Raw genomic sequence first — 23,173 nt, forward strand, 5'->3', positions numbered from 1 at the left:
GACACACGCTCACTGCGGAGGCCGACGCGGGGCGGTGGGAGGACGCGGGCCGAGGGGACACACGCACGCTCGCTGCGGAGGCCGACGCGGGGCGGTGGGAGGACTACCCGCGCCCCACGCGTGCAGGCAAGGGCTGCTCTCGCGTCAGAGCTTGCGCGGACGTGTGCGGCGGCTTCATTCACAACCGCCGGAGCCGGAAACAGCTCGCATGCGCATCCACACGCAGCCGATCGGGGCAGGAGAGCATCCAGGTGACGGAACGCGCCCCGGCCACTGCTCCTACGTGGACTGTGGGCGCCACGGCGGCGTGGGCGAGTCGCGGAGCCTCAGTGAACGAGGCCGGATCAGCAGGGAACACACTGTGGGTCACACGGCCTTCTGGAGAAAGCCAACAGGACAGGAAAGAGGAGGCCAGCAGGTGCAGGACGCGAGGGGACAGAGTGCTCAGAACCAAGAGCACCGCAGTACGACACAGCATCTTAAAGGAGGTTTCCGCCCCTCAAATGTCCACACTAGCAGTAAAAGCCCCGTAAACAAAGAGGCAAGGTGCCTGCCCCCAAACTCTACAAAGTAAAAGGCAGAAGAGAAAGTAACATAATTAAACAGGAAGAAAAGGGCACAACAGGGACAGCCCAGCAGTAAAAAGACTGTTGTTTGAGAATTCTGGCCAGAGTCACAGAGAATAAAAGAACGAGTATACAAATTACACTGCTTTTCAAAAATATATTATAGCTCAATTAAGCTGTGATTAGAATTGTTTTTAATTTTAATTATTAAAAATAAAAGACATTAGGAACCAGTATTAAGGGAAAGAACATAACTGAAAACAACACAAAGATCAAATAGATCATGAGACACTGAAATTCTGTTAGCAAACTTAAAAACTAACGTGATATGGATAAGTTTAGATACACAAATTTTCCCAGAAATGTGTCAAGAAGAAACAGAAAACCTGGATATTCCTAAAATCATTGTGGTTACAGAGTCCCTGGTTTTAACCTACCTGCAAGGAAAACTCTAGGTCCACATGGTCTCACTGAAGAGTTTTACCAAATATCTAAGGCAAAAGAATTCCAAATCCACAGAAACTATTCCAAAATCAGGAAAAATCACCAAGCTGCACCTCGTTTTATGAGGCCGGCATATATGTAACAGAACATCCCGGCAAGGAACTTGGGAGAATCCAGTTACAAGCTGCCGTCACGCCGAGGGCATGGGTGAAAGAAATCCTAAGAACATAAAAGCCAAATATGAAAAGATCAAACTGATACAAATTAAGCCATATCCAAAAAATGCAAATCTGAGATTAGAAAATACAGGACCATCCACCGGAGTAATAGACTAAAGGAGAAACGGGGCCGCTGACCCACGAGGGGCGCGGCGCAAATGGTGTGGTCGACTCGTGCGTGGGATTCCTGGTACATGAGGTACCATTCTGTGCACGCATTTTCTCTATTTTATGGTTTTCTTAATAACATTTTTCTTTAGGTTATTTTGTTTTAAGAATACAGGGCATGAGGGGCGCCGGGGTGGCTCAGTCGGGTAAGCGTCCGACTTCGGCTCAGGTCAGGATCTCAGGGATCGTGGATTCAAGCCCTGCCTCAGACTCTGTGCTGACAGCTTGGAGCCTGCAGCTGCTTCAGATTCTGCGTCTCCCTCTCTGTCTGCCCCTCCCCACCCACACTCTGTCTTGCTCTCTCTCAAAATAAACATTAAAAAATTTTTTAAAGAACACAGTGCATGACACACATAAAATACAGAATACAAGTTAATCCGCTGTCTCTCAGTAAGACTCCCGGTCAACAACTCACTCTCAGCAGGTAAGTTTGGGGGGTCAGAAGCTACTGGGGGTTCTGACCGCACGGAGGGCTGGCGCCCCTCGTACCCACGCTGCTCAAGAGCCACCTGTACTACAATCCCAAAAGATGGATAAAAACCATTTGTAAAAATTTAACATCCATTCAGGATTTTTTAAAGTACTTAGCAAATTAGGAACAGAAAAGAACTTTGAAAACAGTATTTTACGGTGATGAGAAACCACACAAATGTGCCCATGGACACCACTTCTTTTCACTAACGTAAGAAAAGTGACAAAAAAGCTTAGGAAATAGATTCCAGGTGGTTAGTATGAGGTAAGAGGCGAACCTGGGGAAAGCCTCAGCAGGTAACACTACAGAACACGGGGCTGTTCTGGGTGCGTGGCACACACCCAGCGCCCGTGCCCGCCGCCCCCGAGCTCACCTCTGGGGCCTCCACCCACGACCACCTTCCCTCTCCCTCCAGCCATGTGTCCAGCTGGCTGAGATCAAAGGCAGGGAGACACTGGGGTCGGGGCTTCACGACCCTGTGCCCCCCAGGGACAGTGGGCTGGCAATGTCTAGGTTCTGACGCCGGCACCTCTCTCCCCACAGCAGGTGGGAGCATGGTGTCCCGGAAGCCTGCCACACAGCGTTCCCGTGGCCCCCTTCTCCGGACCCCTCAGCCACCCCACAGAGGGTGCCACCTATCTCCCGGGCAACATTCACGGGCACAACCACTCACCAAGGGAATGAGACCAGAGGATGGACTTGAGCAAACAGGTATCTCTGCTCATGAAAATAAACTATAGAGAACGTGGAATGACATGCCCAAATTGGAAAAATAAATTTGTATCATAAGTAATACAAGGTTTGAGTCCAAAGTATTAAGAATTCCTTTTTTTTTTTTTAAGTTTACTTATTTATTCTGAGAGAGCGTGAGAGAGAGAGAGCGCGCGCGAGCGAGCAGGGAATGTGCAGAGAGAAATAATCCCAAGTAGGATCCAGGCTCTGAGCTATCAGCACAAAGCCCAATGTGGGGCTTGAACTCATAAACTGTGAGATCATGACCTGAGCCAAAACCAAGAGTCAGATGCTTAACCAACTGAGCCACTCAGGCACCCCCAAACTAATAAGAATTCCTAAAAAAAATCAGCAATATAAAGATAGCCAAAAAGAGAAATAGACAAAATGTTTCAAGAAGCACTCACCTCAATAGGAAATATATATATGGTCAACAAACATAAAAGTACCCAATCTCATGAGAAATCAGAACAAAGGTTAAACAAGAGATCACTTCACAGCCGGAAGACGGGCGAAAATACTTCAGTCTGGCCGTGTCGAGTACAGCCAGGTACGGAGAAAACCAGCCCCGGACACAGGGGGGCAGGACCGTGCAAACACGTTAGCGACAGCTCACGGCGCTGCAAACAGTCTTCCGCGGCACGGGGGCCACAACGGTCACGCTCAGGGACACAGGGGAGCAGCGGCAGAGTCCCTGCTGGAGGAACAGAATGGGACCCGTGCACCTGCTCACGCGGAGAAGGGACAAGCACGTGGGGCGGTGTGTGTCCATTCGTGCCGCGGGAATGCCGAACAGACGGAGCTCGGAGAAAGTCCTGGAGAAGAGACAATTCCCTGATAAACTTCATACACTTATGAAACAAAGCAATATTTCCTCTGAGGAATAGGAACATTGTTAGTGAAATTATTTTTAGGTTTGCTTTTTTTTTTTTTTTAAGGGAAAAGATGACCTCTCTGAGGCTCAAAGAACCAAGCTCCAGGGAGAACTTGAAATCATAAAGCCCCAATCTTCCCTTTAAACTGCTTTTCATCATATTGTTATTTTTCATAAATAATTAAAAATGAAAAAGGATGTGACGTCTGGGTGGTTCATTTGCTTAGGCGGCCGACTTCGGCTCAGGTTATGATCTTAGAGTGCATGGGTTCAAGCCCCGCGTCGGGCTCTGCACTGACAGCTTGGAGCCTGGAGCTGCTTCAGATTCTGTGTCTCCCTCTCTCTCTTGGCCCCTCCCCTGCTTACACTCTCTCTGTTTCTCAAAAATAAATAAACATTTTAAAAAAAATAATAAATGAATGAAAAAGGATGTTACTACCACTGCAAAAAACATCTTAACCAAAAGCCTGACGTCGGTCCCCGTATGAGAGCCCAGCACCAAGGAGGGGGAGAGAGGCTTCCACTCTTCTGGTTTCTTCTGATTTATCACTAGCAGGAAACATTAACATCCGAACGGGTGACACCGCAAGTTCTGCCTCTATTCAAAGCATGATTCTAACTCGCTTCCCGCCGGGAGCTGGCCGCACTGAGGTGAACTGAACTCAACCACAGAAGGAGAAACGGGTGGAAAGGAGCAGGTGCAGGGCACCGGCTACTCCAACGGTTCTGAAAAATGCCCATGGCTAACGGCTGCATCCTGGCCCATCCGGGGACGGTCCCCTTGTGCGGTGGCATCTAACCCGTGCAGGACGAGTGCCTCCCAGGAGACGGACCGCAGGCAGTGGCCGATCTGCCGACAACACCTGAGGCTACCGGCGACGCGTGAAGAGCGGACCAGAGACGCCGGGCTCCAGGCCGCCCAGGCCGCTCCTGCCGCGCGCCGGACTCTGAGCGGTTCTGCCAGCCGCTCAGGAGGGTCCGTCCACCTCGTGCACAGCTCCCGGGGCTAGAACACAGCTGGGTCCTTAACGCAGAAGGAAAAAACTTGTTCTGATGCAGGCTCGCGTACATGTAAGTAGGACTGTGCTCTGAGGTTTTACAAAGAGTTTTGTGGGGGGTTTGGGGTTTCGTTTGGTTTTTATTAATTTAGAAAATCATTTCACATGGGACAAAACGTTATCATGAAATTGGAGCTGCCAAAGCACTACATGTACAGTGATCCTCCAAACACGCTGAGCTCCCATGGAGCCCTTCCCTTAGATATCACCCGTCAACGTGCCACTAACACTTACTTGAACATAAAACCAATGCGTTCATCTTCGGCATGCACGAGCACCTGCTGTTTCCATCAGGTCACCAACTGGGGTCACACCCAAGCGCATACTTACTAAAATACGTATTATTTTATTATCATAAAGTATTTTCCTTTGTTTCACCTTTAGGCTAGAAGTGGGCATTACATTAGTACTTAATCACATGCAGAGGAAAGTGCATTGGCTACAAATTTCTTTCTAGCATTACTCAGAGAGGGCAGCAAAATACTAATTTACCAACAAGAGGGAAGCACTGAATCACTTCGGTTTGCGACTGTCCTCATCCAGTGTGGCTGCCCTGTTCCTCTCTAACAGCCAGACCGGCCTGGATTATTGTCACCAGCATGTTTACAAACACATCTTAAATATATTCTTAACAGGTTGCATACACAAAAAAATATTATATTATTTGGCTGGGTTAGTAGAAATACGCCTGACAGACTCAGGAGACTGTAGGAGAGAGGGGCCTGGACAGACCCAAGAAAGCAAGGCACTGGCTGCTCTCTCTCCGGGCCATTTCTGGGCGCTGTGACTGCACCAGAGCCATCAGGAGCGCTAATATTTCCCTCCAAGACCACGAACAGGTGTTCTGCTGCCTGAGCTAAGAGTGAGGGTGCCCGAGCTCCATGGCCCCGGTGAAAGCTGACCGCACTGTGTGTGCAGCAGTGACACACTGCTCAGTGTGAGTACCGAAGTCGTCCCTCGGACCCAGGGGCACCTGCCTGCTGCGAGCGTCGGTCACACACTGACACACAGCTTCATCAGCTACAAGAAAGTAAAAGCAAATGCCAGATCCAACAATGAGACTCAAGGCAAGCTGCTTAATCTTCCTGGCTAATTCCCAATCCATAAAACTGGGAAAATGTCACATAATCATACGTGTTGTGTTGTATGTCCACCACAGCATCGTGACAGAACATGAAGCCACAATCACCAAGAGGTTCTCCTGCTACTTAAAGTAGTGCTTCTAGTGTGAAAGCAGGACTTTTCAGAGTAAATTCACACATCACTTATCAGACCAACTCTAGAATGAGAGCAAATACAAATGAATAAAGTAAACAAACAAAAAAAAAGGTTAGAAGATAACCTAGGAGGTCATCTTAGGGACCTGGAGTACAAAAACACTTCTTAAATAGCATAAAAAAACCATACTAGCTTACCAAAAATAATAATAATTTAATTATATTAAAACTGTAAGTAACTTAATAAAATATATTACTTAGTGAAAATCAAAATGGTAAAATAATGGAATCAAGATGGATTTACAGAATACATAATTGTTCTAAAAATCTAAAGAAGACAACTCATTAGAAAAATGGGTAGAACATTTGAAGAAGCATCTTGAAAATGAATCAAACAGCCAAAAGACATATATAAAAATGCTAAACTTCATTAACCATCAAAGAATCCAGATTAAAACTACAATAAAATACCGTCACAAGCTCCCGGGATGCACAGAAAATCCTAACTGGCTAAAATATGGAGAAGTAGGAACCACCAAGTCCTGCTGACGGAAGTATTAACTGGTAAAACCACTTCAGAAAACTAGAAATTTCTATTCAACCAGAACACAGGCAAACCTAGGAACTGGCCCATTCCAGGAATATACGAAAGAAATGCAAACACACGCTCACCATGGGACAAACAAAACAATGCCCAAAGCGGCTCTACCCATAATAGGCACAACCTGTAAGCCAACCAACATCCACCAACAAGAGAATGAACAAGTAAGTGGCGAGAAAATCACACCATAGAATACCATCTAGCAATGATAGTAAATAGTCTAGCATTAATACAACAGAGACAATTTTATGTGGAAAAAACAATAAAACAAAAAATCTTCTAGATTTATCATAGGAATGAAAGCTTGGCTTAATATCCAGAATTAAATAGTGTAACACAGCGTATCAAGAGAATAAAGGACCGGAAAACACATGATCACCTCAACGGATACCTGACAAATTTAACATTCTTTATGTTAAAAACACTGAACTAGATAGAAGCTAATTCCCTCAACCTGATAAGGGGCAGTTATGAAAAACACACAGCTAACTCAAAGACTGACTGCTTTCCCCTCTCAGATCAAGAACAAGTATATCTGTTCCTACCATTTCTATTCAACCAGAACATTAACTAAGAAAAAGAAATAACAAATATACAAATGAGAAAGGAACAAGTAAAACTATCTCTGTCCATATGTGATATAATTTCTACATAAAGAAAATCCTAAGAAATCCATTTTTAAAAACTTTAGGATGGGGCGCCTGGATGGCTCAGTCGGTTAAGCATCCAACTTCGGCTCAGGTCATGATCCCACAGTTTGTGAGTTCGAGCCCTGCGTCGGGCTCGCTGCTGACAGCTCAGGAACTGGAGCCTGCTTCGGATTTTGTGTCTCCCTCTCTCTTCCCCTCCCCAACTCATGCTCTCTCTGTCTCAAAAATGAATAAACACATTTTTAAATTTAGAATGGGTTCAATAATGTTACAGGATATAAGATAAATCAATAATAATCAACTGTATTTCTATATACTTGTAATAAAGGAAAATAAAAGCAAGAAAACTATTTATATTAGCATCTAAAAGAATAGAACCCTTTGGAATAAAGTTAGTGAAAGAGGTGCAACACCTACACTCTGAAAACTGTAAGACACTGTTGAAAGAAACAAGAATATAAATCAACAGAAAGCCATCTCATGCTCTCAGATCATAAGACCTAATATTTATAATATGGAGATCGATCTACATTTTAAATGGCATCAGTGTCAAAATCTCAGGTGACTACTTTGCAAAAACTGGTAAACGGATCTTACAATTCATAAGGAATTCCACATGAACCTGAATAGCCAAAATAATCTTGAGACTGAACAAAGTTCAAGGCTCACAATTCCAATTTAAAACCTACTACACAGTCCTATGAAGTACTCAAAACAGTGCAGAGCTGCCGGAAGAGACTCCTAGATCACTAGAATGAAACTGAGAGACCAGAAACAAAGCCATATTCAGGGTCAACTGATTTTCAACAAAGGTTCTAAGACAATTCACTGAGGAAAATAGTCTTTTCAATAAATGGGGACAAATGGATCTCCACATGTCAGAGAATATGGTTACCTTTGTACAACAGACAAAAATTTATCCAAAATGCATCTACCACCTAAAGGCAAAAGTAAAAACATATAAAATTCCTACAAGAAAACATACTACAAATCTTCATGGCCTTGACCAGGCAATGTTTTCCTAAATGTGATGCCAAAAGCACAAGCAATGAAAGAAGAAAACAGATAAATTGGACATCATCAAAATAAGAACTTCTGCTCTTCAAAAGGCACATCAACAAAGTGAAAAGATATCCACAGGACATGGTAAAAATTTGCAAATCATGAATCTGATAAGGAACTTGTTTCCGAAATACATAAAGAACTCTTACACCTCAAAAAGAAATAAATAACCTAGTTTAAAAATGGGCAAAGGATGTAAATATATCACCAAAGAAGATATACAAATGGCCACCAAGTACATGGAAAGATGCTCAACCTCATTAGCACTCAGAAAACCACAGATGTCCGACGCCCGGGCGGCTCAGTCGGTTGAGTATCCAACTTCGGCTCAGGTCATGATCTCATGGTTCATGGGTTCAAGCCCTGCATCAGGCTCTGTGCTGACAGCTCAGAGCCTGGAGCCTGCTTCAGATTCTGTCTCCTTCTCTCTCTGCCCCTCCCCTGCTCGTGCTCGCTCACTCTCTCAAAAACAAACATTAAAAAAAATTTTCAAAAGAAACACACACAGACGGGAACAACAAGGAGCTAAGTGCGGCGAGGGGTGGGAGCGCTCACGCCCGATCGCAGGATGTGAAACGGTGCTGCCCCCTCGGGGAACCATCTCGAAGCCCCTCCGCGCGCCGAGGTCCCATATGACGCAGCAAATCCATGGTTAGACGGATGTACACCCAAGAGAGTACGAATATCACCCACACAAAAACTCTCTACACAAATGTCTATGGAATTACTCAGAATAGCCAAAGCTCACCGACTCGTGACTGGAGAGATGACACGTGGACAGCCGCACCACAGGACGCCACCCCGTCATGAAAAGAAAGGAGACCCGCCACCAGGGGGATAGGCCTTAACGACACTGTGCTACGTGGAGGAAGGCAGACCCAGAGACCGCGTCTCCTAGAATCACCGTCAGATCAACGGCGCAGAAGGCACATCAGGGAGCAGGAAGACGGGAGGAGTCGGCATAGGGGTGTGCCGCTGCGTCTCGGAGTAATGAAGCGTTCTGAAGTCACTGTGGCGACCTGCCACATCTCCGTGAAAATCCTAAGAGCCAGTGACCTGTGGACTTTACTGAGGTTCACTGTGTGGTGTGCAAAGTAGATCTGAGCCGAGCTGCTAGCGGAAGATGACATACACTGTGAAGGTCACACGCCAACGACACTCTTGTATGTTGCTGGAAGCCAGCCCAGGGGTGGTCGTTGGTGGGAGAGGAAGACGGTGACATCAGCACTGAGGGAGGGGCCTGAAGGAGCCTTGTGCACTCTGGGAATATTTCATTTGTTGATCCAGTTGCTCATGAGAAGGGCTCAGTCCCTTCACGAACATTCAGTGAGCTATAAACGTAGTAATATACAATTTTCTGAGGACAGGCTATATTCCAATTAAAGGAAAAGTCAGCAGACTTCGACAAGAGCCAGACTGTCCCCTGTGCTGGGTCCCTCTTCCTGACCTTCGGACGCACCTCCTGATTCACGGATCTCCGCGGGCAAGCCGCCGACACGTGAGCATCCCCGCTGCACCACAGTGACAACAGACTTTAAATAAGTGAGAAATACGGAAGAGTGCTCCGCATCAAATGCTACGTGACCTAGAGCACGTAACTGTCAAACCCTCTCTCAAAGGATCTGCCTCGGACATACCACGACGTATCACCGAAGTTTTAAGGTCTTTCCTCTACTAAATAATCCATTAAAATAGGTCTAAAATAATACAGGTAAACATCAAAGCTTAAATGTATTTTTAAAATAAAGTTACAGACATTGAAAGCACTTACTTTTGTTTTTAAAAGAACACAAAGGAGAGACATGAAGATATTCTGTAACGAGGGTACACGAGGGACTGGAGATATCACAAGGGCCAGGGTTTTAAAGCTTCCGTGTGAAAACGTGTGAAAACCCCGTTACAAACAGGGGTAGGGGAAACACCCAGCACAGGCCTCGGCTAGCCCCAGGTCCCCACAGCAGAAGATACAAAGTAACACAGTAGCAAACACAGGCACCTAGGAGTATCGTTTGCAAGGAAACTAACATGAGGCGGCTGCCCGACAAGCACAAAACTCAAACGGGGAAAAGCACCAATGGTGAGAGGAGCCACAGGGCACCAGGGATACAGAACAGGAAGCCAAGCTAGTGGGCAGCCGGGCACAGGGATGCTCCCTGCACACATGCGAGGCCAGCTGGGCACGGGATGCTCCCTCCACACATGGGGGCCAGCCAGGCACGGGGTGCCCCCTGCGAACACGGGGGCCAGCATGGACACAGGGGCGCCCCCTGCGAACGTGGGGGCCAGCCGGAGCACAGGGGCGCCCCCTGCGAACGTGGGGGCCAGCCAGGGCACAGGGGCATCCCCTGCGAATGCGGGGCCAGCCGGAGCCCAGGGACGCCCCCTGCGAACACAGGTAACAGCCTGGGCACAGGGGCGCCCCCTGCGAACGTGGGGGCCAGCATGGACACAGGGGTGTCCCCTGCGAACGCGGGGCCAGCTGGGGCACAGGGGCGTCCCCTGCAAACGCGGGGCCAGCCGGGGCACAGTGATGCCCCCTGCGAACCCCGGGGCCAGCCTGGGCACAGGGGCATCCCCTGCAAATGCGGGGCCAGCCAGAGCACAGGGGCGCCCCCTGCAAACGCGGGGCCAGCTGAGGCACAGGGGCGCCCCCTGCGAACGTGGGGGCCAGCCGGAGCACAGGGATGCCCCCTGCGAACCCGAGGGCCAGCTGGAGCACAGGGGTGTCCCCTGCGAACTCGGGGCCAGCCGGAGCCCAGGGATGCCCCCTGCGAACACGGGGAACAGCCTGGGCACAGGGGCACCCCCTGCGAACACGGGGAACAGCTTGGGCACAGGGGCAGCCCCTGCGAACGCGGGGGCCAGCCGGAGCACAGGGGCGTCCCCTGCGAACGCGGGGAACAGCCTGGGCACAGGGGCACCCCCTGCGAACGCGGGGGCCAGCCGGAGCACAGGGATGCCCCCTGCGAACACGGGGAATAGCCGGGGCACACAGCCACTTCAACAGAAGGGATCCACCAAACCAGACAGCCAGGGAGCAGAGGTCCTCATGCCAGAGCCCCTGCCCTGCAGAGACCGGCCGGCAGAGCCTCCCCTCTGGGACAGGGCCCCACAATCAGAGCTGAGCAGGTTGGGGACACTGAGGCTAAGGAAAGAGAAGGTAAAGGTAAAACTGGGGAAGGGAAACAGAGCCGAGAAGCCTCAGAAACCACGCTGTCGTAGTTTTAACCGCACCTGGGAACGACGGCAGGGAGCGCTCGTGGGGTGGGAAAAACCTCCTTCAGAACGTTCCGCAAAAGCCGGGTGACGTGAGCATGCGCGGTGGGAAAGCCGGGTGACGTGAGCATGCGCGGTGGGAAAGCCGGGTGACGTGAGCATGCGCGGCGGGAAAGCCGGGTGACAAGAGCATGAGCGGCAGGAAAGCATCAAGGTCAGGTCTGACAAAGTTATAGGAAACAAAGGAGCAATATCTCAATAAACTGAAAAAATAATTTTTAAAAAAGGAACAGAATGCCACCCCCACACAATGACAGCACCAGAAACCCAGGCCCACAAAGCACTTCAAACTCACCACCCACTAAACACGTTATAACACATTAAGAAAGTGATGTGAGACACAGAACAGGTAAATCAAAATCAGAAGAACTTAGGAATAAGGAGACAGAAATACGTGATAGTTCATTTCAGAAAACCAAGAATCCAGAAACAAGAATGCATAACCATAATAATTGATGCATTGAGAGAGAGGGGTGGGGGAAAAAAGAAACTTTAAAACAAAAAGGGGTTCCAAATAGTAAGGCAGGAAAAGAAAATGCAAAAAAAGGGATGGAACTCTGCAAAAATGAAAGTTAAAGCCGTGGAACAGACATAATTCATGAAAAGTTTACTGAATTTAACAAAAAAAACAGGTTTGGCTACATATTGAAACTGACTCAGAACAGCTAATGCCATGCTACGCAATCCCATCACCGACCCTGAGAAAATTAAAGTCCTCGGGCATCTGGACAGACAGACAAGAGGCTGGGAAAGGAAGGCAGACTCCGGCCAGTGGCCTCCACAGCAGCGCCACCAGTGGAGGAACTTGGAATAACACCGTAATGCCTGCGGGGAAGGTGAACGGACGCCCAGTTTTATCTCCAGCAAAACTGCCCTCTGGGTACAAAGGACTAGGGAAACCAGTATCAACACGGACTAACCGGAGCATTGCTGTTTCCACAAGCTTCTTGTGAAGAAACTGCCTGTGGACAACATGCTGCAGAAAACCATGACAGAGAGAGTAAGGTGAAGACCGGCAGTCAGAAGTAGCACGATGACACGGAAAACAAAAACAAATACAGAATGAGGGTGGACGGGAAGAACACGGTACTTAATGGACAGACGTGCTGACAATACTCATCATCTAACATGGAGGAAAGCGGCACCTTACGAAAAAGACTTTCAACGGTTTTCACCAGTGACAGTGGTGGTGCTCACCTTGTTGTTTGAATGCTGCGGCACATACAGCACGGGATAGAGTCGGTGCCCGACTATAGGCTATTCTAACTAGGTCACCTCCTGTGCTCTGGGGACTCAGGACTTTCATCACGGAAGAAAACAGAAGAGTGTATAGAAGAGGCGTAGTAAAAATTCCAGAGTCCTGAATTTGAATTTTAATGGACAGTACATCATCTATCAAAGACTACAGAGCTAGGCGTTTACCCAACGAATACAAGGACACGAATTCAAAGGACACACGCACCCCAGTGTTTACAGTAGCACCATCAACAGCAGCCGAACTATGCAGAGTCCAAATGTCCATCGAACGATGAACGGATAAAGACGATGTGGTAAAGACATAAATATATCTACAATGGAACACTACTCGGCAATGAGAGAAGAATGAAATCTTGCCATTTGCAAGGACATGGTTGGATCTGGAGAGTACGATGCTAAGCAAAATAAGTCAAAAATGGACAAATGCCATATGATTTCACTCATATGTAGAATTTAACAAAACGAATGAACAAAAAGAAAATGGAGAGGCAAATCAAGAAACAGACTCCTAACTACAGAACACACGGAGGGTCACGAGAGGGGAGGGAGGGAGGTGAGGGGGTGATAGGTGATGGGGATTCAGACGTGCCCTTGTGTGGAGCACCAGGGGTGGAATGGAAGCGCTCAATCACTGGATCGTGCACCTGAGGTTAATAGTACACCGTTAACTAACTGGAATTTAAATAAAAACTTAAAGACAGACAGACTCTAGAGTCATGTCAAAGGGCTCATGGTCCAACCTGAAGAGGTCCTGCCCGCTCCGGCCAAAGGCAGTGGCGCACAACGAGCATCACTGAATCCCCACAACGACTGAAACACACCTCCTGTACTGTGTCTGTGACTCTGTAATAATAAATGTAAGTTAGCGAACATACAGAGTAGTCGTGGTTTCAGCAGAACCCAGTGATGCATCGTTACGTACGGCACATCCCCACAAGTGCCCTCCTCAGTGCCCATCCATCAGCCAGCTAGCCCGTGCATGGGTCCAGGCCGCACAGCAGTGTCTGGGCTGACGGGCCCCAGAAGAGAAGTGTGAGAGAGACACAGAGACATCTCAAGTGAGAAAAGGTCAGGACTCAACTGGAGGGTCCAGGACACACGGGGGAGCAGACCTGAAGGACACGGAGAGAAACTGGCAAGTCCGGGCAGTGGTCACTGTGGGCAGCCGGCACGTCACGGAACAAGGAGCCCGGCGGAGTCCAGAACATCCCAGTAAGTGTCCCTCAATGGTAATCCTTCTCACCATGTTTCTGCATGTTTACCTTCTGTAGCTTTCGTTTGCCTGTCATTCTGTTCACAACATGGTTCTGGCAACCCCCTGACCTTCCGGCCATCGGTGAAGCTCGAAGCTTGATTAACATAGAGCCACACGCACTTCCTATCGCACCACGGAGCACGGAGTCTGCGTACGGTCAGGGAAGGGAGCGCGAGCTTTCCCACTGAACACGGCGCTGCGTGCGTCCCGGCCGGGCGTCTCTCAGCCGCCGCATGCCCGTGAGCCCGGCCGATGTGCGGCCTAACAGCTCACGAAACGCAGCGGCGTGACCACGGCCCCTCCAGCTGGCGGCCCCCACCTCCGCGTGCACACAAGAGCCTGCCCCTCTTCATCACTGCGTTGCATGCTGGGCTCTGAGTGTCCCTCAGCGCTCGCCCGACTGTGACAGCTAAATACAATGGGTCAATGGATATACTTTTTCTTTTACTTTAAGCTTATCAAACACTGTATTATGGATTAAATGAAATTTCTAAAGACCTCTATTTTATTCATGTGTAGTGGAGCTCACAACCCTTTTTTTTTTTTCCAAGTTAATTTATTTGAGAGAGAGACAGAGAGAGAGCAAGAGAAGGGAAGGGGCAGAAAGAGAGACAGAATCCCAAGCAGGTTCTGAGCTGTCAGCACAGAGCCCGATGCAGTGCTACCTACGAACCTACAAGATCATGACCTGAGCCAAGATCAAGATGCTCACCCAACTGAGCCACCAGGCGCCCCCTGCTCTAGAATTTTCAAGGAAGCATCACTCAGATGCTGGAACCCCACCTCAGGACTGGTGAACCAGAATCTGAACAGGTCTCCCGGACATGGCGAGGGCTGAGGGTCACAACACAGAAAGGGGAAAGATTCTGGACCGCTTTTCCTTTTAAAAAAATCAACAACTACTATGAAGTCATGACCGTAATTAACAGCAGACTTCAGCTGGACTTCAGGGCACCGAAACGTTAGCTGGGGGGAGACCCAGGGAAGAAGTGCGTGGGGAGAAGGATGGGGGGCCGTGACCGTGAGTGGAGCCTGGACTCCGCAGGGCACACCTGGGGTCCCTCCAGGGACCCGCACCCAGCGGGCTATCTCCTTCTCCCGCCACAGCGCCGACTCCACACGAGGGAACCTCTCCTAACACGGCTCAGCACACACACAGTGCATTTCCACAGTGTGTCCGGCTCTGTCCCCGGCTGGAGCAGCAAGACACACAGGGGGACACCACCCAACCTCAAGCCAGCCTGGCAGACAGAACTCCACCACATGCCCGATGTTCTTAGGGGGAGCGATGATGAACACGCAGCATGCAGCTCGCAAGAAGGACCCTCGGTGGTGCAGGTGTTTAAACAGGACATTCTCAGTGTTTTCATCGAGTTTGAGTTGATCGTCCTGGTCGAGACTGGTGTTCAATAAATTGAGGGAGGAGATCCTTGGCGTGTCAGGCACCAGGGAGAGTGCCAAGGATAAGACACAATCGAGTCCGACCGTGGTCTTCGATGAGCCCGCCCTCCGCTCCGCAGGAAGCCTGGCTCCAAGGGGGCAGCAGGGCCACCCAGAACAGGCGGGCGGGGCCTCTCCCAGGGAAGGCCTCCACGCTCAGGAGCAGCGGCCGGGCCCACAGCAGGACAGCCACCCGTCACGCCGCCACGCGGTGCCAACGGCGTCCCACCTCGGCCACAAGCACCCGGCCGCCGGGGCAGGGGTTCCTGGACTCACACGCCCACTCTCGGGCTAACGGAGCCCCGCACAGCCCCGAGTCCTCCCCCCTGACGCAGAGGGGTCCCTCAGGCGCCCGCTGCCCCAGTGTCCGGCCCAGGCACGGCCGGTGAGGCCCCTCGGGGGTCCCCGCCCCACACGCTGAAGATGAACTGCCTGGTGAACCGCCTGGCAGGAGGCCTGGAAACAGCCTGCCCGTCTGTGCGTCCGTCTGCCCCGAGCTCCGGGCAGGACATTCATGGAAGTATATTCAGGGCAAAGGCCCGATCCACAGTCTCTTTAGAAACGCCACCCACCATCTACACGCCAGCAAACACATTCACCATTTTTAACACCAATCTACGGTAACTGTCCGAAGGCCAGACAGCTCACAAGTGGAAGCTTCACAACTGCTGTCGCAGCAACGTGACAGGTCACAAGACCCATCTCGGAACGCCGATGGCTTTGCTGGGAGTGGCAGGAAGGGACAGGCCTGCCACACACTGGCCGTCCCCCAGGAAAGAGCGGAGAGGCCAAGGCCGCCTGTGCCCTGCCAGGACCGTGGGATCGGGCGCCGAGAACCCGGCCTCTAGTGGCGACCGCGAGCTGGGGGAGCGACCCGGGGCCAGGCTGCTGCTGGCTGCTCCATTTTCCTCCCAGTCGGTGCCTGTGGGGTAGCTGTGTCTAAGTTTAAGACCAGAGACAAGTCCTCAAGAACAACACAGCTGTTGTGTTACTGGTCTGTTCTGTCATTGCAGATGGTCCTTCCAATCCAGGAGTTTATTTTCTTACGTAAGTACAGACGCGCTTGTCCTGCCAGGGACCGAGTCAGAGGAAGGAACGTGTTCCGAACACAGGAAAGGAGGTCTGCGCTGACACACGCACGCAGAAAACGCATAAACATCGCGCGTCACCCCGCGCACCCGGAGGTGGGGGCATCCTGGGCAGAAGTCGGCCCGGCACAGGGACCGGCGGCACAAGGAGGAGCGTGTGCCAGCCACAGGCACACACGGCTGCTTACTTCACCATTCTCGGAGCCCCCGGTGACTCAACCCAGCATGGAGACAGGGATCCTGAGTCCAGGCTCACGCTCGGCAAGCCCAGAGTTCCTGGGACAAACCAGCACCGAGCACATCCGGAAGCCATACCAAACGACTTCCGAGGAGCAGCCCCGGCTTTCTTAGCCCTGCGGGCCAGAAAATATCCACCTGTCTGCCACAGGGCCTTGGGAAGGCAGTGTGGGCATCAGCTCAATGCCACCGAGCCACATGGGGAGGGGGCAGCACGGAGGGGACACGGTGGCCGGGCAAGGGCACGGCCAGGGGTCCTTAACATCACCTGAATTTTCATCAACTTCTCCAGAATGTATCTAGAGAAAGACATTTCAAATCCCAGACACTGCTTACTAGACTTAAGAAGTAAGTGACATTCAACAGAAGTAGCAAACACTGTAAGGATTTAAAGAAAAATTGAAATACGGTAGTAGCTAATATTTTAAATACATTCCGTATGTCATATGATTACTCACTTGTGTGGACGAAATTCATTGTATGCTATCGGCCCTGATAAGAGATCTCGTGCCTGTCCTCATGGTGCACACACACATGCACACGCACGGACACACACCTGCTCACACAAATAGACACAAGGATACACACCTGCTCACACACAAATATAAACACACACACCTGTTCACACAAATACGTACATCCATGAACACAGCTACACACCTTCTCACACAAATACACACACAAGTAACACTAAATGCTACAGCCATGCCTGACGTAATGAAGTCTCAATCTTTAAGTTCTTTAAATCTTTTATTTGAGAGAGGGAAAGAGAGCAGAAATAGGGCAGAGGGAGAGAAAGAATCCCAACCACCCTTCATGCTAAGCATGGAGTCCGATGTGGGGCTCGATCCCGCAATCCTGGGGTCATGACCAGAGACGAAAGAAATCAAGAGTCAGAAATTCAACTGACTGAGTTACCCAAGCAAGCCCAGTTCTTTAAATATCTTTGGAAAAATAAAGTAGAGCACATCTGGGCAGAAACTACAAATAAAACCATCAGGATAGCAGCGGTCTAACCCACACAGGCGGGAGACCGCAGGCAACAAGGATGTGACCCCGGAGCTGTATTTCTGAAAGCTTTTCTTTCCTTACAGCAGTTTGTTAGAGGAGAACAGATTTTTTTTTAAGGCAAAAAGATCCAATTCCTCTAAAGAAACACAAGCTAAAAGGCAGATAAGTGGCACATAGCAAGGAAATTTACAACCGTTTTTTAAACTAAAAATAGTCCATGGGTTCCAACAACAATGTCCTGAATAACGTGTTCGTGGCGCCAGAAAACAAGCAAAGCATTCCTTGGCCTGTGTCTGCCCAGAACCGCTCACAGACGTCCTGAAACAAGACTGGCTGTTCGTCCCGTCTTCCCGTTCCACTGCTCAGATGTTCGCACTTGAAGTGCCCCACATGCGCCCGGGGCTCCGTCTGCAAGCCCAAGGGGCAGGCGCCAGCCCAGAAGGTTCCTGCAGCACCTAACGTGCTGTTTGATAAACACGTGTCCGTCCTGACGCCTCAGCCTGCGCACCTGCGCTGGACCCAGGACGGCTCTCTCTGAGGGGCAAGGGACAGGATGTCTCAATATGCCGCTGCCCGAGCAGGAGCTCTGTGTGCTCACCAGCCCTGACTGACTGGGGGCAAGTAGTTCACACCGGGGTTCTCTTCAACACTAATGACTTGCTGTTTATCAAGAACATTAATGACGCCCGTCCTTCAGTTATTTCATCCTCAATCTGGGTGACACCTTAATGATGTCCATGGATGTCGTAGAAAAAGGGAAGCTCACTGCACTGGTAACAAAATTACAAATCCAGGTCCTACCGAGGAATCATCAGCTTCAATAAACAATATTTCCTACTAGGTAAAGGAGCACCTGGGTGGCTCAGTTGGTTAAGCGTCCAACTTCTATTAAAGTCACCATCTCAAGGTTCATGAGTTCGAGTCCCACATCGGCCCTGTGCTGAGAGCTTGGAGCCTGGAGTCTACTTCGGATTCTGTGTTTCCCTCTCTTTCTTCCCCTCCCCCACTCATGCTCTCTCACTCTTAAAAATGAATAAACATTAAAAAAAATTTTTAATGGTAAAGAAGCTAACCTTACTTGTTATGCTCTGAAAATAGATAAAAGATAAAAAGAAACTTATACTTAAACTATTTTCCCAGGAAATGTACAATTTTTCAAGGTCAAGGTAAAAAATAAAATCTCCAAAGAGGAAGGCTAAGCATGAATTTAAACTACACGTAAACATCATGGCAACCCAGTGGTAGCCCCAAAGATGCCCACAGTCTAATCCCAGAACTTGCCAACACGGTACCTCGAATGCAAAAGGGACTTTGCGTGTGGGATTCAGGGTCTTCAGGTGAGGACATAATCCCGAGATAATCGCATGCGTCCGTGAAAGCAGAGACCTTGCTTAGCTCAGAGGGCCAGAGAGAGGGACCGTGAGAGACAGGAGGCCGCAGCCTGCAGGGAGCGCACGCAGGCACCTCCAGAAGCTGGAAAATGTCAGGAACAGACCCCCTGCTAGAACCTCCAAAAGGAACCAGCCCTGTGGACGTCTCGATTTTAGCCCAACAGAGACTGTGCCAGACGCCTGACCTACAGAACTCCAAGGCAATAAATTTATGTTGTTTAAGCCACCAAGTTCATGGTAATCAGTTACAGAAAAAGTGCTGAATTCTCTCTGGACAAGGGCAATAAAATGCTTACTCTAGCACCACCTACCCAAAAAGTCTGTGCGTGGTTTGGCTGTATCACCACTAGGTAACACGGCCAGGCATCTGCGCTACACGTGTATCACTAGGGAAAACAAGACAGTCAGAAGTACTTGCACATGGACCTGGCGAATCCCCATCCTGCGTGCTGCAACCACAGGGCGGCCTCCGAACACGCCTGTTGGGTCTGTGACTGTGCACCAACCGCAAAGTCCGGCGACGGCACTCACGTACGGCACTGGGGTGAGCGGGCGCCCAGACGTGTCACTCGTTACAAAGACCTGACTTCAGGGGGAAAGAAAAGCCCATCCCAGTAGACTGTCCTGGCCAGTGCCTTCATCCAACATGATCACACAGTGTGGTCACAGTTAGGATTTTCCCGAAAGCCGAGCGCCACCCTTCCAGGATCACTGGAGACCCCGGAGCGGCAGCTCACGGTCCCACACTAACACACAGCTGTGAACTCAACAGGCGCTTTGCAAACCAGTAAGAAGGTTAACATAAATGTTAACCCACAGAGGTCAATGGAAAGGGGACAGGCACAGAAGAGCCCACCTCAATTAGCATTTTCCCCAAATAAAAAGATAATCCAGTATGAGAAAATGCAACAGCATCATTTCTCAGGAAATAACGCTTCAACGTCTGGTTGGCCATTTAGCGGCCTAAGTACAGCCTTCACTTTATATGTAAACCAAAATAAATCCAGAATTAAAAAATGTGAAAACGGAAATAAAATGTTAAAGTGAAATATGGCTAAATGTGTATGCAAATGTTGGCAAAGAAAGGCTTTTTAAGTGTTCCCCAGACAGAAATCATGACGGAAACATTCACAGACAGGACTGTATGACAACTTACTTCTCACATATTCAAAACTCATACAGTTGAAAGTGAAATGTCAATGTGAGAAGCAAAAAAATACTGGGGGGCACGTGGGTAGCTCACTTGGCTGAGTGTCCAACCCTGGAATCTAGCTCAGGTCGTGATCCCAGGGTCGTGGGGTCTCCCCATGCCGGGCCCCGAGCGGAGTGCGAGGCCTGCCTCAGGCCGCTGCCCCGCCCCGGCCCGTGCGCACGCGCGCTCTCAAACATAAAAATACAAATAATTAATAATATGTTAAGTTAAGAGGAAGAGACAGACACTTTAAAACAATTTACAATTAGTGTTCACAATTTCTACAGGTAAATCTCTGAATCGGCTAGATATAGAGAGTACTTCCACAAATTGTACAATAGAAACATACCTGCTGAACTAAGAAGGTTAAATTATCTATTTCTAAAAGCGCTAGATACTCATCACCCACATGTGAAATCCTGGCAGGCACGCGCGGTCTGACCGTTGAGGAAGGACCCGAACCCCTCACTCACAGGACTGGTGAAGAGAAACGCGCAGGAACAAAGTCTGCCACAGACAAGGAAGAGTTACGGACGCATCTGAACTAGAACCTGGGCTTCCCACCGCCAAGCAAACAGTGGTCACCTGGCCACACCCGCCTCCACTCACCCCTACACCAGAAACTGGATTCTCCACCAACAAGACAGGGATACGTGTGCCCTCCTGGCTCCTGCTGAGAAAACACCAGTAGGTTTAGCTCAGTTAAACCAAACTGAATCCATGTGCCTAATTAAGAAAACAAAACAAAAAACACTGGGTTTGTCAGTCAACCAAAACCATAACTGAAAACCAATGACTCTACCCAAAGAAGATGAATGGCGCTTTAACAGAGGGCTGTTTCGTGAAGCATGAATGTACCGTACACTCACATTTAGGACTGTAAGTGGTAGTATTTTATTTATCTTCCTATAAATCTTTGTCTCAGAGCAACATAGGTCTATTTATAGTTACCTTGAGGAGAGAGAGTTTTCTTTTGCAAAATAAACTAGATTTCTACATTCACAATTACTGTGGCTTGACGCAGCAGCAAAGCTGAGAACCCTTTCTATAATCTCCCTTACTTTAAATGATATAAATATCAAACTACAGCTTGTTCTTATCCTTGTCTGAGCACACCAGAAATGTGAGTACTGCTCCAGGTCCTGCATGAGGGTTGCACTAATTACCAACGTCAGGGTTACGCATGCGCTTCACAGAGCCATTGCACTGATAAGAAGATAAGCATGTCAGTAATTCCAATAGGTTGTTTCAAAAACATTTTACTGTTGTTCCAAAAAGTCCAAGTGTGCTTTTTAAATATAATGTGCCTCCATGAATTTGCGTGCAAGCCACTCAAAGTCCTGAGGGAGCCTGAGCAGAACCCCCTCCTGAAGACAAACGGTTCTGCACAAGACGACATTACTCAGCCCTGTTCTTTTCCATTCAGCCTCTTAAGGACACCTAAGTAGGACAGGTTAGGTCACAAAAGTAAAGCAGGGTTCCTGCACCGTCTCTTACGCGGGCTGTCCTGTGCACTGAGGGACGATGATCAGAGCATCATGGCCCTTGACCCACCAGAGGCAGGCAGTGGCCCCCTCCACTGTGAACACCAGAACTCTCTCTGAAGGATGCTAATGGCCATGGGGGCAAAACAGCCCCGCGTGAGAATGAGCAACATGAAGGGAGACAGAAGGCCTCCCGTGGAACGTGGAGTGGCCTCTGGGAGGGGACACGGATCTCTCCACTGGTGGGCCCCGGGCGGGGAGATGGGGTCCCCTTTTGCCTCCCTCTCCTTCTGCAAATCCACATAAAGGCTGGTGGTGGGGAAACGGGAACAAAGCCCAAACACAGCTGGAAAACAAGAACATTCCGCCTACACAGCAAAACCATTAAGGAGCTTCTAAGAACACAGATGGAAGCCACGTGGCTGAGGGGAACCCAAGCCCAGAGAGTGGACCGAGGGCAGCCTGTCTAGGCCGGGGTCGGGCCCATCTGCAGAGGGGACGGGAGGAAAGGCCTCTGAGAGCGCGTGCTGCAGAACCCGAGGGGCCACGTTCTTCCCGCGGGTTCACCGCCTCTCAAGAATGTTACAGAGAGACAAGCACCCTCGGCGCCCAACCAGGTGTCGCTCCCAGGGAAAGTCACAACCCTAAACGTCCAGCAGGAAGAGGAGTCTCAAATCATTCACTGCAGCGTCCATCTTTGAAAAAATTAAAAAAAAAAAAAAACCAGAATCAAAGCAAATTAAAACCAAAGTAGAAGAAAGGAAATGATCGAGACCAGAAGAGTTATCAGAGAAACCGAAAATCTAAGAATAATACTAAAAATCAATGACACAAAATCTGGTTGAGTCATTAAAAGGGACAGACCTGAGTGGTGAGGACCGAAGCAGAGAAAGTCACACTCGCAGCGCCCTGCAGGGAGAGCACAGCGCGCCACAGGTGCTCAGACGGAGAGCGAGACGGAACGGGACGAACGACGTGACTCCAGCAAACCTGCAAACTCGGGGCCTTCTCGGGGCGGGGGGTGGGCACCCCTCAAGGCCAGGCGGCAATGTCAATGTCAGGGACACTGGTGTGTTCACGCCCAGAGGGAGGGTGGGGCTGGAGGCCGGGCTGCCGAGCACCCGCCACCCAGCAGGACCGCCCGACCACCGCGACCGCGGGCTCCGGACTCAGGCCCGCCCCGCAAGCACCGTCCCTGCGCCCGAGCTGAGGCCTCTGCTCTCTGAAGCAGCACCTACACACGACCTCATCCGGTAACAGTGTCTTGGCTGAAGGCGCATGAGCCACACAGCCAGCATGGGCGCTGGTCTGATGGCAGAGGGGAGTCACAGGGAGGCAGGAGCCCCGGCAGCTCCCTCACCTCTGCAATAAAGGCTAGTGTTGTCACCTCACACAGGAGACCCACACGCATTAGGCAAGCAGCTGCTTGCAGAGCAGGGGGGAGGCGGGCGGGCGGCCTCCACAGGGGACCCCCCTCACC

At 49.9% G+C, this 23,173-nt stretch overlaps 1 protein-coding gene across 1 annotated transcript in view; it reads right to left on the reverse strand.

Annotated features, from left to right (window-relative positions):
- Nucleotides 1-23,173, reverse strand: part of DLGAP2 (DLG associated protein 2) — a 648,525-nt gene that overhangs the window by 551,187 nt on the left and 74,165 nt on the right. The gene's annotated exons all lie outside the window — the stretch shown is intronic.

The sequence above is a fragment of the Suricata suricatta genome, chromosome 1 (assembly GCF_006229205.1).
Source record: "Suricata suricatta isolate VVHF042 chromosome 1, meerkat_22Aug2017_6uvM2_HiC, whole genome shotgun sequence".
NCBI lineage: Eukaryota > Metazoa > Chordata > Mammalia > Carnivora > Herpestidae > Suricata > Suricata suricatta.